The following is a 16181-nucleotide window of genomic DNA, read 5'->3' as shown; positions in this document are numbered from 1 at the left end:
TCCTTAATGAAAAGGAGCAAAGTTTGCTTTGCACTGTTGCTAAATAGTAGGTTCTGTTTCAAAACCATAAATCCAGTCTTTGACCTCCCACAGAAGAAATATTTTGGCGGTGAGTCATGTATGCGCTCGATAACAAGAGGGTGGGGTTCAGCAGCTCGGTGTTTCAGCTCACTTTAAAATGGGGGGAATCAAGGCATTTTCTCAACCTGTCTGTAAGGTTTACCTTCTTGCTGCTCAAACCTCTGCGTAGAGGCCTCTGACAGTTAGCTGTACATGATTGCATAACCCCCCCCTTTCTCTTGTGATTGGGGTGGCATTTCTTTGCTCCTAGCTGATATATGCAGATTGGCTGCTGCAAGGTTTAGGCTTTAGGGTGTTCTCATGTTCCCAAGGGAGATGCCAGCCCTGCTTCACTGAAGTCTTTTTCTAGACAAGCAAAACTTGTCAGTCAGACTTTGGAGTGCCTAGAGCTTAAAGCTGCATGCTAAGCATCTGGGTGTGGCTTTCAAATGGTGCAACATTTTGTATTCCTATTTTTAAGGCAGCCTTTGCTACCCAAGTGCCCTCCAGATGTTTTGGACCACAACTTCCAACAGCCCCAGCCAGCGTGACTGTATTTCCATGGGGCTGGTGAAAAACTTCCATTCATGGCAATGGAAGCAGGCTGTAGGTGCTCCAGATTACAGGGGTGGGGGCAATGAGTTTTTCAAAAATCTAAAAAACGGAGCAGACACAGAGCAATGGATTCAAATTACAAGAAAGAAGATTCCACCTAAACATTAGAAAGAACTTCCTGACAGTAAGAGCTGTTCAACAGTGGAATTTGCTGCCAAGGAGTGTGGTGGCGTCTCCTCCTTTGGAGGTCTTTAAGCAGAGGCTTGACAGCCATATGTCAGGAATGCTTTGATGGTGTTTCCTGCTCGGCAGGGGGTTGGACTGGATGGCCCTTGTGGTCTCTTCCAACTCTATGATTCTAGGGTTGCCTTCAGATGTCTATGAAAATCTATATAGTTGTTTAACTCTGACATCTGCCAAGAGGGCATTCCACAGGGCTGGCACAACTACCAAGGAAGCCCTCCGCCTGGTTCCCTGTACTGTAGTTTCACTTCTCACCATGAGCAAACTGCCAGAAGGCCCTCAGAGCTGGACCTCTGTGTCTGGGCTGAACAATGTGGGTAGAGATGCTCCTTCAGGTATAAAGGGCCAAGGATATTTAGGGCTTTAAAGGTCAGCACCAACACTTCGTATTTTCCTGCCCCTTGGATCTAATGGGCTTTTTTGTAAGTCGTTTTGAGTTGCCATGACAAAAAAAGTCGTTGTTTGCAAGCCCAGGTTTTGCAGGGGGAATGTGTCATATAATTCTATAACATGTGCTTCACTGCACCTATAATGCAGGTGACATGACATTATCGGGGTGCGTTTCTTTCCCTCATCAGCCACCAGTAATGCCACTAACATGTCATCAGATCACCTGTTTCCTGGCCCCCAACCCCTTGGCTGTTAAAATACATAACATTCTGTCCTTGCATCACACATGCTTCCTTCTCTCTTGCATGCTCCTTTTTCAGATTACTTGGGAAGTCCCCACTTCAGACTGGGGTGCTTTGGAGGAACTCTGCTTCAGTTCAGACAAGCCCCAAAGCTGTCTGAAATGGGCCCACTTTGGTTCTTGAGTTAGGATTCATCTGAATCTTTTGCACAACCTAATGAAGTTCTGCTAGCTGCAGAACTAGCTACTGCAAATGAAGAAATTCTCAGAGTCAGTAACTGGTCAGACCATAATTCTTTCAGTGTGTTTAGTTTAAAAGGTAAAGGGAACCCTGACCATTAGGTCCAGTCATGACCGACTCTGGGGTTGCGGTGCTCATCTCGTGTTATTGGCCGAGGGAGCCAGCGTACAGCTTCTAGGTCATGTGGCCAGCATGACAAAGCCGCTTCTGGTGAACCAGAGCAGCACACGGAAACGCCGTTTACCTTCCCGCTGTAGCGGTACCTATTTATCTACTTGCACTTTGATGTGCTTTCAAACTGCTAGGTTGGCAGGAGCAGGGACCAAGCAATGGGAGCTCACCCCGTTGCAGGAATTCGAACCGCTGACCTTCTGATCAGCAAGCCCTAGGTTCTGTGGTTTAACCTACAGTGCCACTGTTTAGTTTAGCTCCCCACTTTAGAAGAAGGGGGGTCATTATCTGATCTATGCACCTCTGATCCATAAACCATGTAGGCACAAATCCAGCTGCTCTTTTGCAGAGCCAGAACTGGACTTCAAAATGCCATGTTCCAAATTCCTATCTGTCTACCTCTGTCAAACAAATGGGCATTGATCCTTTATATCCAGTTTCTGCATGATTTTGCTTGATTGCAAGGGGTTGGGGAGGTTGGCTCAGAAAGTGTTTTGTTCCTTAAGCCTCTTTCATTAAATCATATTGGTTTCCCATGGCCAAATTGAATCTTTGGAAGCAGCACATATTGCTGCTGCAGTAAAGAAATATTTCTTATGCTGCTTTTGGAACTTAGCCTGAGCAGGTCTGAGCTGACTGATGGCTCTGAAGAGCTCCCCAAGTAAAGGAGGCTATGACATTGCAGGCAACTTAACAGATAGTGGAGATGATTTCCAGGCATGTTTGAAGAGATTTTGTTGGTCATTCAACTTTGTGATTTGCCCACAGTGCCAGCTGCTCAGAGATATACTGCCCCTCTACACGTAGGCTCTGTTAGCTACCTGTACAATGGCTGGTTGCCATCAATAGACCAGATCATGGAAGGTATGCCTAATCCTCTTCGCAGCCATGTAGGTAGTGGCAACTCACTACTTTTTGTGACAGTGAGTTGCACAAGTTTAAATATGTGTTGTGCAAAGAAAGCCCTTGCATTTTTCTGAACTTTGTGGCAGTCAACTGAACTGAATGATTCAGATTGTCAAAGCATGTTCACTGCCTAGGTAAGACTTAGAGAGCCCTGGTCAGCAACCAGTTTTAACAGAGGGTTGATATAAAGTTCAGTGTCTCGTTTCTCCAATCTTAAACTCAGTTCACAACATCAGTTTGCAAAATAATAATAAAAAGTAAGCCCTCACAAAAAATCATTAGTGCTTTTACGCTCATGTGTCCAAATATATATTTATTTTTGCAAGCAGTTTCCCCCCAGTATAATGCATTCCTGAATGTTATTATCTCTAATATATGTATCTTTATGCTCTAACCTATTTTATTTGGAGAACTGCATTGCATAATGGGTTGACTTTGATTGGTAGTTGCAGATGAAGTACAGATTGTTAGGTAGATTGAATTTGATTGTTTATTCTCTATCTATATATAAAGGAATGTAAACTGGGCATGTAGGTGGGTGTCCACTTTTCTCCAAAACCGCTTGACCGATTACGTTCAAATTTTGACACAATGTCCAAAGCGAATATGAGAGTGACCATATACAGGTTACATAGACAGATGTCACACCTGGGCCACGTAAAACCCCGTGTTCCAGAACTCACAAATCACCCTCAAGTGCATGCTGGGAGCACAGGAGATGTTGCAAAACAGCACCCTCTAGTGACGGCTACCCTGGTATTGCACCTAGAAAAGCTTCCCTCTCCACAGCATCTCGGCTCGCCTTTCCAGACTGGGCCGAGTGGAGGTGGGGGCTCACCTGGGTGGGGGAGGGGGAGGGGGCGACATACCTCATGGGTCGGGACAGGGTGGGGGGACTCACAGGGATGACCCTATGTAAACAGAACACTCTTAAAACATTTCAACAAAATGAAGGGGGACTCAGAAGGTCAGGGGAATCTGAAGGGGGACTCTGAGGGTCCATTTAACAGACTGAGCCACAGCAACGTGTGGCCAGGCCAGCTAGTGTGTGTGTGTGTGTGTGTGTGTGTGTGTGTGTGTGTGTGTGTGTGTGTATATACACACACACACACAGTGTGGTACCTCAGTTTTCAAACATCTCTGTTGATGAATATTTCGGTGTTCAAACGCTGTAAACCCGGAAGTAAATGCTTCGATTTTCGAACACGCCTCTGAAGTTGAACATACTACGTGGCTTCCGTATTGAGTTTTCTGTATTGAGTTTTCCATAATGAAGCTTCCGTATTGAGTTTTCAGTTTTCAAACGTTTCAGGACTTGAACTGTCTTCCGGAATAGATTATGTTTGAAAACCGAGGTGTGTGTGTGTGTGTGTGTGTGTGTGTGTGTGTGTGTGTGTGTGTTATACAGAAAACAAGCAGCAACAACAGACAGCTGAAAGAAATTCTTACAAAAATACACAGTTGCATATAAAAATGTTACATTAATACAAAGTTGCTAATATATAAAAATCAATATCAATTCATTTTCCTTCTGACATACGCTCTCAGCCTCCGGTTTCTCAGCCAGTGTCCAAACAAACTCTCATCTCACTCACAAAAATCTCACGACAAGAAGAGTTCCTGGAAACAGCGGACATCACCCTAGTCTCCCACACCAGACTTGTTTTTGATGGACAGGCCCAAAGTGGATGGCACTTCCGCAGGCTGCCCACAGCTGTGGCCCATTCAGCTGCACTCTCCACACCCAGTTCCAGGGGCAGCAGGTTTGCTGAGCTTCCCAGAGGGTCCAAAGCATGGGGAAAGGCGGTCCCTCCACTCAGTGCTCTTTCTTCACCCTCTGCCCTTTCCACCTCCTCCATCTTCTTAGATACTGGCTGATGCTGTGACACAGGCATGCATTTCTCCCCATCCCTGCCAGATAGTCTTCTCCCTGCCCTCCAAATGTTTCTCGATAGGCAACTGGATGGCTAGGTTCATGCCCCACAGAGTTAGATGAGTTCTGGAAGACCTGCTTCCTGCCTTGCAGGCCTTTCCCCCACCTGGCCTGGTGAAGCCAAGGCCTGCCCCTGATTGACTCCAGCTACAAACTTGGTCTGGGGTATTGTTTAAGGAGTGTTGATGTTATAGATTTTTTTTTTTTTGGTATTTTTATTTTAGATGTCATGATTTATCTGGAAATGGTTTCAATTTGGCTGTGTATTTTTTGATGTTTTATTTATTGTTTATGACTACTTTTGTTATGATTGTAACTTTTTTCTCATATTGTAAGCTTCCTTGAGCAGCATGGCTTTAACTATGGGAAGGTGACGTGCAAATAAAATTATGTATTTATGTCTGTATGTATGGCACTAACTAAAACTTCCAGTTGCTCCAAGCAGCTGGTGGCCAACGCCTTTGACTGTTCTCCTACCTCACCCAAGGGAAACTGCTATCAAAACAGCCAAAAGAACACAGCATGGGGCAGGTGTACTGATGAGGTTAAAAGAATCATCTCCAAAAACACAAGAATAAATAGCCTTGCTGGATCAGGCCCAAAAAGGCATCTATTTCTGCCCTCCAGGTATCCCTCCCTCGAAAGAGCCAGTGTCAGATTTTAGAGAACAAGAGGTCATCATGACCGCTCCCAGAGCCACACCCCCAAGAAGAGTCCAAAAAATGCAGCTGTGTTGATCCATTAATACACACGCACACACCCAAAGAACAGAGATCCATGACATAATACTCATTCAAATCACGTGACTGCAGCCTTACACATAGAGACTAGGTGGTGCTTATTCCTGCGACCACACACTTTTAATTTGTTTTTTTTATTAAAAAAACAACACCCTGAGGTTTAATGAAAGATCTTTAGCCAGCTAAAATGCAAGTTTTTGCTTTGAATTAGAATTGACTTCCTAGTCTATGTTTACCTGTTCATGAACAAATCTAAGCATCTCATATCACCCTAGTCCAGAGCTTTCCAAACCTAGTACTGTATCGCGACACGTTAGTTTGTCAGCTGCAGTGTGTAGGTATGTCATGCAAATGTTCCCTGTGCTTCTCTCAGGGCTGGAAAGGGGTTAGTTTAACGTCTGGTTTGCTAGTAAAAGTGAATTACTGTATTGTGAAATGCTGGAGGTCTAAAAAGTGTGTCACCAAAACGAAAAGTTTGGAAAACTCTGCCTTCCTCACTTGCCACAGCAAGGATGTTCTGTCAGTTACCCTGCACTTCAGCTTTTGACATCATCACTCTCGCTCTGAAAAGTCCTGGAGCTGTGTTCTCCCTTGCACCCCTGCTCCACTACACCATTGCAGGCACCACCTAACTTGGGGCCATTGTCAGTTGGTTTGTCTCCAGCTCCTGCTAGCCAAGAGGGAGACAGAAACTGTGTAGTTTCCATTTCATCATTATGCTGGAAAGCTGTCGATAGACAAATCCATGGCACCAAGGTCTAGTTTTGCAAGCTACTTTGGGTATAGTTTTCTATCAAGAAACATGTCCCAGGTTCATTTCCCAACATCCTCAGGTAGGAGACCCTTTTCTGAAACCCTAGAGAGCTGCTGTCCATCAGTGCCAACAGCACTGAGCTAGTTGAACCAATGGCCTGATCCAGGAAAAAGGAGATTCCTGTGGCCACCACTGCAGGCTTCTGGTGGGCAATTCAGTAAGCTTACTGCAGAGAAAGTGCTTTCCTTAGCCCATCCCTGAACCTTACAGTAAAGTGATTTGAACTGGGTGGCCAGTGTTGAACTACTGAATAAGTGAAAGTCAGGTGCGGAGTGTACACGCTTAAGAGGCCCTGCTGGATGTGACTGTGCAGGAGAAGTTTCCAAGATCTTGCACCTCCAATGTTTTCTAAACCACTTCCTCCATGCAATGCAAAAATAATAACCCTGGCCTACCTTATAAGGCAGGCATCCCCAAACTTCGGCCCTCCAGATGTTTTGGACTACAATTCCCATCTTCCCCGACCACTGGTCCTGTTAGCTAGGGATCATGGGAGTTGTAGGCCAAAACATCTGGAGGGCCGCAGTTTGGGGGTGCCTGTTATAAGGCTATTGAAAGGAAGTCCACATGTGTTTTAACCTGTCTTTATCTTATTGCTGACTTTTATTATTTTTAAAATGTTTTGAATGATTGTTTTTATTGATAATTTTATTGTTTCATTCTTTTTGTGAAGTGGTTTGAAGGGTGGGGCTTTTTCCCAATCTAGTGATATGTAGATTGTATTAAGGATGACTGCAAGACAGGCATCCTCCCTGTTTTACGCGCAATTGACTTTTGTGCATCCGCATAGATGTGCGGCACCGGGAAATAAGTAAATAATTCAATTCAAACCTGGAAATAGCAGGAGATAGGTGGGAAGTCCTTGCGGCTTGTGAGGAGACTCTCCCCGGAGCCTGAAGTTGACGACACTGAGCCAAAATTTTAGAAATACAGGTTTTAAAAGACTTTTTTTAAAAAAAAAGGTTGCCCAAGAGCTCTTGCTGCTGCCACGTACCCCGCTCAACAGCTGTTGGGCGAGAAGCTGTATTGCTGCGGGTACAGAGGCAATGTTCCCTTTCTAGAGATCTGGAACTAAAGGTTCAGTATGGGTTGCTTTTTGTTATGTCGGGTTTGGAAGAGCTCTGACTTTTTGGTTGTAAAAGAAGAAGAAGAAATCACCCTCATTCCACACTCTGATGAGGCTCTCCACTTACACACATTTTGCTTATGCGCACAGGGGCCTGGAACATAACCCCCATGTCAATGGGGAGTCACCTGTAACGTGTACAAAAGGAAATAAGGAGAGTCTGCTGGATCAGGCCAATGCGCACCTAGTCCAGCATCTTGTTCTCCCAGCAACTGCCTGTGGGAAGCCAAGAAGGCGGAATCGAGCACAAGAGCCCTCGCTCCTGTGGTTTCTGGAGCTGGTATTGAGCAGCATTACTGCTTCAGTCCACGGAGGCAGAGCCATCTAGTAACCATCAATATCCGTCTCCTCCACAAATGTATACAATCCTCTTTGGCAGCCATCACTGCCTCCTATGGGAGCGAGTTCCATAGTTTAACCATGTGCTGCATGAAGATTTCCTTTCTTTTATCTGTCCCGAATCTTCTAACATTCAGCTTCAATGGATATCCACAAGTTCGAGTGTTCTAGTGCAACATTCTAAGAAGTCTTATTTACTCCTTTCCATCATCTCACCGCCATCAACCATGTGTTTGTATATAAGAATGAGTGTGTGTGTGTGTGTGTGTGTGTGTGTGTGTGAGAGAGAGAGAGAGAGAGAGAGAGAGAGAGAGAGAGAGAGAGAGAGAGAGAGAGAGAGAGAGAGAGATATGCAGGTGCCATTTTAGAATTACACTTCATGTGTCTGATGAAGTCAACTCTAATCCACAAAACGCATGCAAGACTCCTTGCTGATTTTGCTGCAGCAAATTTACGTGGCTACATCTCTGGGCGCAATATAAATTATTTTTACCAATGACAAGATACACCGTCTTACTAAGAGTTTCCACATACCAGTTTCTTCTCTTTGGGGCTGCTACTGTCTCCTCAATGCACTCAATGCAACCACATTAGTGGAAGCATGGTTGCTTAAAAGCATTGCTTCTTGCTGATCAATATTGCTAATGAGTTTTGTCTGGTGCCATTTAAAGCCTCCTGCTCTAGCCTGGGAATCAGGCTCTAGCCTGATCCAGCAGACATGGGTTGTGCCTCTACATGAACCCAGCTTGTTTGCTCCCTTATTTAGAGGCTTGTTTCCTCCCTTCTTTGGATGAATGGTGGGCATGTCATCCTTGCCAATGAGCATGCCAGTACCTGCAAAGACTCGCCTATGAAATGTTTTGAGCTTGCAACTCAGCATCTGTTGAAGAATTTATGATGATGTGGGTGTAGTTTTGATAAGAAAGATCCCTGAGCTGAGATGGGTGGGAGGCTCCCCCCCCCCTGCCGAAGGAAGCACCCCAAGCCGACCAGTGCTTCATTTTTTACTGGTATTTGAAGAACTTGGACTTGGAGGGTAGGTCTGGCAAGGAGGAATGGAAGCATCAGGAACCCGTGCTTCTTGTGGTTGTGCTTCTTGTGGTTGGCATCTGGAATGATGAATGCAATCATCGTCTCAACAATCAGAGCCAGTTGTATCTCAATGCACGGAAAGCTATAATATCCACACAGTTATGCTCTCCCCTCCTGTCTGAAAAGATCCAAGGGTTTAGTGGTTATCTGACTTTTGTTTCTTCTGGAAGGAGGTCACTGGAGATTTACTGGCATTTTGTAATATCTGTATTTTATTTGCAAACACTGTATAGATGCTGAAAACAGATGGAGGCACAAAACTTACATCCTCCAACCTCCACTGCTTCTGCATCAAACCACCAGGGTGACAGGCAATACCTTTAAGATGCTTTCAGAGCCCTATCCTTAGCCCACCTCAAGTGCAGCCTGTGCATAATCCATTGGGATGACATCATCCCCAGCCAAGGAAAGTGGGGAGGGTAAGCCCAAATGGGGCTTTCCTTCCAGAACTATGGTTTATGACTAATTATTTAGTTCCCATCTACATATCTCCTGAATTTGCCTAGCAAAGAAAGATGCTAGGTCAGACCTGGCCAACCAGTTAGACAATATAGCAACCATAAAATTGTAGAGTTAGAAAGGACTTGTGATTTTCTAGTTCAGACCCTGAACTCATTATAGTTACTAATTACTGCTTTATTCCCAAAGGCTTTTGTTTTATGTGGTCCATAATGTTTTGTGTTTGGTTTATACTGCTGATTGTGTCTCTTTGTGCAGTTGCTTTGTACTGTAGAGGGTTTTGTGTTTTTTAAAATGAAGTTGTAATTTTAAATGTTGTAAATTGCACCAGGAATGCTGGATATTTAACTTTTAATAAATGACTAAAATAAATACAAGACACTACATTGAAGCACAGAAAAGGACTTACATCCTGCAGCATATTAAGGTGTGTCTGGCACCTTCATTGTACTGCTGGTGAATAATGAAAACATACCTCTTTGCCCTGGCTTTTGACACTAGAGAGGTATATTTTTAGGACCCACCTTATTTCTGTGCTTGTAAGTTGTTTTAAACTGTTTTCTTTTACTGTGGTAACCTGCCTTGGGACCTTAAAGGGCAGATTAATAAAAATAAGTAAATCACTCAGAGTCTTGCTGCTTTATTGCTGGGGTGGAGAACGCAGCACGTTTGGCCATATTGGGACTCTGAGTTTTGTCACTCTGCAAAGGATGGAAATAGTGGTGGGAGGAAGACATGACTGGCCAAGGCAGAAAAAAAGTGGAGAATAAAAACCAACACCACGTTCACTTAGAACTGTGGTGGCCAGGGTTGCCAAGGTCCCTTATAGGCAGAGTTGTGGCAGAACACCTGCTTGGCATGCAGAAGGTCCCATGTTCAATTCCCAGTGGCATCTCCAGTTAGAAGAATCAAGTAGAAAGTGATAGAAGAGAGCCTTTTACCTAGGCTGACAAATATTCCGACCTATAAGGCAGCTGCTTATGTCCCTATGTAGGCTTTTCTCCAGGATATAAGGACATAAGGAGAGTCCTGCAGGATTAGGCCAGTGGCCCATATCATCCACATCCTGTTCTCACCGTGGCCAAACAGATGCCTGTAGGAAACTTGCAAGCAGGACCTGAGCACAAGAGCCCTCTTCCCTCCCGTAGCTTCCAGCAACTGGTATTCAGAAGTATTACTGCTTCTGAACATGGAGCAGAGCATAGTCATTTGGGCTTGTAGCCTTCTCCTCCATTTATTTGTCCAATATTCTTTTGAAGCCATCCAGGTTGGTAGTCTTCACTCCTAAGGGCCTGAGTTCCATAGTTTAACAATGGCCAATATATCTAGCAGTGGATACAGGAGCTGTTTACAAGGGAATAGGTGTGGCTCTCCTTGAATAACACAAGACGCCTGTGATTGGTGAGGGAGCCAAAGTTGGCTGAGCAGATAGTCACCTCATTTGCCATCCAGTTTCCCCTGGCAGGCAAGGTGCAAAAGCTTGTTCTGGCAGTACCTAAGCTGATCTGCAAAAACAAAACAAGCATGCAGAGCTGTTGCCTAAAATCTGCACAAACCCAGGAAGGAAAACGTGGCACTTTACCACCCTATCGCCTCCATGAGTGATGGCCAAGCTGCTAGTTCTGGCCTTCACCCCATGAGTCTAGTCCTCATGCATTGCAGATAGTTGTGGCTGCCAAATCACACCCCACACTGCAGCTTTATGTAGCGGCCCCACTTGTATATGTCTGCAATGGTTCTATACCAGTTTAACTGTCGTGGCCACCTCCAAAGCATCATGGGAACTGTAGCTTGGTGGAAGTGTAGAAGATTCTGCTAGCCTTTGCCTCAACCTCAGAACTATGCTTTCTAGGCAAGGCAATTAAAACAGATCAAATCAGAGTATGTCCACAGTTTAGCTTGCTGACTAAAATCCTCAAACCTTTGGGTAAGCAAAGAAATAATCACGCATGTTTGGAAAGGAGCTGAGCCAGTTTATTTAGAATAAAAGAAGCATATCCTTTTGAGAGATTTACTGTTGCATTTATTGTCTCCAGCAATCGTTTAATCTCCAGTTTGTTTTTTGCCTGGGCTGAGTTGGAGGGAGATCAGAATCTTTTATTTTCTTAGCAGCCACTGCTGAACGTTCTGTCTACTATCCATTTGTTCATTCCTCATATGAAGGATCTCACTGAAAGGCAGCCATTGGGCCAAACTACGGTGTTTGATTTGGTTTGAGTTTTGCACTTTAGCACATTCCCCAAACATTTCATGAATGTTGTCTTTCCAGGGGCTTTGCTAAGGCGGAGATGAGTCTACATTTCCACCCATCTGGCACAGACCAGCTGTTTACTCCAACCTCCCAAACTGCCTATACAGAGTGAGTCATGACATTGGAAAATTAAATCGGGGAGAAACAATGGAACAGAGAACAATGTGACTGCTTCTCTGGAAAGGAAAATAAAACTCTGGCCATTGACACCTTCCCCCACTCACACACCACAGTCACTTTTCTGTGGATATTGGAGGCTTCTCCCTGTAACTCTCTGAGCCTGTGCAGGATCAGCCCTAAACTAGCCGCCTCCAACCAATCACCCTCCAGGTCCCATCAGCCCCACCCAGCATGGCCAATGGGCAGGGAAAGTTGCCGCCCAGTGTTTTGCAGTGTGAGGAGATCACTATTTGGTGGGCAATCTAAAAAATTCCTTCAGTAGCACCTTAAAGACCAACTAAGTTTATATTTTGGTATGAGCTTTCGTGTGCATGCACACTTCGTCAGATACACTAGAAACAGAAGTGTCAGACCCTATATATATACAGAGGGTGGTGGGGGTGGGTGGGAATGGGAGATGGGCTGATGGGAGTGGTAAACCTGTAGATGGCAGTTAAGGGCTGCTGATGGCTGCAATTAGTCCTGGGGGGGGGGGAGCAAGGGCTGAGGTGCACCACATTCAGCCACATGAAATGGAAGTCCATCAACCTCACCAAGAAACTTGCACAGGTACAAACTGATTCTTATCTCATTATGCATGATCAAGCTTTCTTTAGCACCTCAGCCCTTGCTTCCCCCCCCCCCGACTAATTGCAGCCATCAGCAGCCGTTAACAGCCATCTACAGGTTTACCACTCCCATCAGCCCATCACCCATTCCCACCCACCCCCACCACCCTCTGTGTATATATATAGGGTCTGACACTTCTGTTTCTAGTGTATCTGAAGAAGTGTGCATGCACACGAAAGCTCATACCAAAATATAAACTTAGTTGGTCTTTAAGGTGCTACTGAAGGAATTTTTTTATTTTGCTTCGACTCAGACCAACACAGCTACCTACCTGTAACTAGAACTATGGTGGGCAATCTGTCTTTCTGGAAAAATTGTCCACCATTATTGATCTCCTTATTGAAGAATTTTGGATAAGCTTCCTTGGAAACCACTCTGTTGTAGTATTCTAGTTTTCCATACCATAGTTTCTTCCCTGTTTCTCCTCTTATGTTCATTAGATGGGAAGAGGCAATCCACAACGTTTTGCATAGCATCTGCAGGATGGCTTCTAACACGAGTGTCATTCGTCTTTGGGACTCCATTGCATTTGTTATTTATACATTTGAGGACTGCTTTTTCCTGCCCATCAGTTGTGATCATCTTCCATGCTGGTGGGAACTGCAATCCAAAATGTCCAGAGGGCACCACGTTGGGAAGGCTGCCCTAGACCAACAAAGAGTGTCCAAAGTGATGTGTGTTTCCATGGCCCAACTTTCAAAATCATAGATTCCACACTCTTATATATGCTGCCCTGAAATCCATTTTCGAAGAAGGTGAGGTGCAGTTTATAAATTCTTTGAATCAGCAAATAAATTTCACCTTCATCCAAAAACATGAAAGATGTATATACAGTATAATGAATGAAAGATGAAAGTACCCAGCCATCTGAAAATATATGCCTGTGCAAAATAAAAAGATGTTAAGCTGGTGCTGAGAAAAAGACAATGTCAGTGCCCGTGGTTCTTCTCGGGGGTGGGGGGTGGGGGCATTCCACAGTTAGGGGGCCAAAACAGAAGAGGTTCTCTCTTGTGCAAATGAAATTTGCACTTCTCTAACAGATGCAACATGAAGAAAGACTTCCTTTGGTGATCTTTATTTAATACATATGTTGTCGATTTCACAACTTTAATGTATTGTTTGCATGCACAATTTTGCTCTGTCACACAAGGAGATAGATTTCCCTCACACATTGAACTGATTCCAATTTCTCCCAGGCACACTGTTTGATGAATGGGAACCAATACGGTACATTTCCTGTGAATGAAGCACAATAAATGTTGGCTCAGTGCTGGCCATGCAGGTGAGTGTTACCAACTTTACATGTGAACAAACTGCTGTTTTCAGCTGAATGGCTAGCAGATGACAGGGACCTGCCAAACCCAGCATCTCAGATGATTTAAAGGTAAAGGTAAAGGTACCCCTGACCATTAGGTCCAGTCGTGACCGACTCTGGGGTTGCTGCGCTCATCTCGCATTATTGGCCGAGGGAGCCAGCGTACAGCTTCCGGGTCATGTGGCCAGCATGACAAAGCCGCTTCTGGCAAACCAGAGCAGCACATGGAAACGCCGTTTACCTTCCCGCCGGAGGGGTACCTATTTATCTACTTGCACTTTGATGTGTTGTCGAACTGCTAGGTTGGCAGGAGCTGGGACCGAGCAACGAGAGCTCATCCCATTGCGGGGATTTGAACCACCGACCTTCTGATCGGCAAGCCCTAGGCTTTGTGGTTTAACCCACAGTGCCACCTGGGTCCCCTCAGATGATTTACCTGTTCCTAAATTTGTTCCTGACTCTGGGAAGTGTAAGCTGGAGTTATGGCTGTGCTTCAGGAGCTGCTAACACCTATCGCAAGAGTAGCACCAAAACAAGGTGCTGGAAGGGCCCTCAGCATTGGAACTCCTTCCATAGAATTTCTGCCAGATTCTTACCGTATCTCTGCTTTGTTTACGAGATCAGTTTAAACTAAAATTAAGGGGTGGGTCAATTTAAGCTCCCAAGTATTACTACTTGATAAAGAATTTTAAATCCAAATGCAAACAGCCTCTCGCATCTCATACATGCCTACTCAAAAGTAAGAGCTGCAGTGGCACTTACCCCCCCCCCCCAGTCAGATAGGTTTGTAGATTGTAGCCATAGCTAATTTACTATCTGGATTTGAACTGATAATTAAGTAATTAACAGATTAAGAATGCAAGAATCCATGGCACTGCTGGATCAGGCCAATGGTGTATGTAATCCAGCAACCTTTTCTCACAGGGGCCAACCAGAAACCTGTGGGAAGTTGGAAAGGGTGACCTGAGCTCAAGAGCCCTCTTCTCCCCTCCTGCAGTTTCCAGCAGATGGTATTCAAACCGTCCTGCCTGCAACTGTGAAGTAGCCACTGAAACTCTTCTCCATGAATACCAAATACCTGTGTATTGCATCTCAACGGAGATTAAAAGTTGACTTTTTAGGGGTGAGGGATAAAAAGAGCTTTTCAAAATCATTAAGTCCTTAGTATGCTGAAATTGTTGATTTCTGATCTTGCCTCCTGGTGACGTCTGTGCATTTTGTCAAGTTTTTAAATGGTAAAACAAACAAACAAAAGCAAGTGTAAAGTTGGGTTTCCAAGTGCAGCTGACTCTGAAAACAGTTGAAGACGGCTGATTTTGTGGTCCTCACACAGTCAGAAAATAACCTGGTTCCTTTTTTCTTTTTTTTGAACTGCATCAGGAAATAAGCTTGGCCTATGCTCCGGATGCTGGGTGAGTGTATATCCTGCAACTGTTTCATTGTCTTTGTTGACACACGTACGTTTCATTCATGTAGTCAGCACTGAGTGGCTGGAAAGGTGTGCTATTTATCTCTCTTTGGTGTGTGTTCCTAGGCAACCTCTAATGCTAATAGCATAGTAGCTTGCATCTAATGTGGAGTTTATTTCTCTTTGCTAGGTGGCACCCAGAATTTTGGCTACATGCTCATGGCTTACCAAAGACATGAATGCTGCCTTTTCTGTGTTGGCCCCCAGATTTTAAGTACCGTAGTTGTTTTCAACTGTTTTTACATTTTATAGTAATTTCTTCAAAGACCGCTTTGAGCTGTTTTACAACCAAGCAGGGTATACATTTTATGAAAGAAAGAAAGAAAGAAAGAAAGAAAGAAAGAAAGAAAGAAAGAAAGAAAGAAAGAAAGAAAGAAAGTCACTGAAAGATAACACTGTCTAGTGGAAGGCAGGTGTAACACAAATGGGCAGGAGGAAGGGAGCTCTCAGCTGGAGCACAGGTAGACCTAGATATTGATTAGATGGGAACAATGTGGGTGTAGTTGAAAAAGTTTCCTGGGTGTATTTCATTTCCAGGCTCCATGGAATAGTTTACAACCCTTTGAGGACATTCTGATGCAGCAAGGTGATGTTTAGATGTCTTTTTTTAGATGCTTACAGAAACACGCACAGCTTGTCCAGGCTAGCGAACCCAGAGAGCTGCCTCCTGTTGCATCAGACCATTGAGCCATCTACGGTAGCTAAGTTACACTCTTCATCAACTGCCAGCAGTGCTCCAGGATCTCAGGAGGACGACTTCCCCCCACCTTGTCTGGAGGTGCCAGGGAATGAATCTGGGTCCTTCTGCATGAAAAGGTGGTGCTCTGCCACTGAGCTGTAGCTCTGGTGGTTGGCTCAGCCAATGGTTCTGCTGCTCAGGCATCTTAAGACACAAGTAGATGCTATTAGGGGCAAGAGAACACATTGAACTGCAGTTTATCACTTCAACGGCTGTGAGTTAATCAGAGAAGTAATGGACTCTTGCTCCACACAGACAATACATAAATGGAATTAATTTGCTTACTAAAGAATAAAGTAGCAGTGTCAT

General features: G+C 44.6%; 1 long non-coding RNA gene across 1 annotated transcript; it reads left to right on the top strand.

The window, feature by feature from the left end:
• Positions 1-15: 15 nt before the first annotated feature.
• LOC148683610 (uncharacterized) lies at positions 16-13632 on the top strand. Its single transcript, XR_015946795.1, has 3 exons — positions 16-109; positions 11580-11669; positions 13547-13632. It is a non-coding gene; the product is annotated as an uncharacterized LOC148683610 (long non-coding RNA).
• Positions 13633-16181: the final 2549 nt, after the last annotated feature.

Source organism: Zootoca vivipara, chromosome 13 (assembly GCF_965207765.1).
Source record: "Zootoca vivipara chromosome 13, rZooViv2.hap1.1, whole genome shotgun sequence".
NCBI lineage: Eukaryota > Metazoa > Chordata > Lepidosauria > Squamata > Lacertidae > Zootoca > Zootoca vivipara.
Note: the sequence above shows the minus strand (reverse complement) of the source record. Positions and strands in the feature narration are given on the sequence as shown.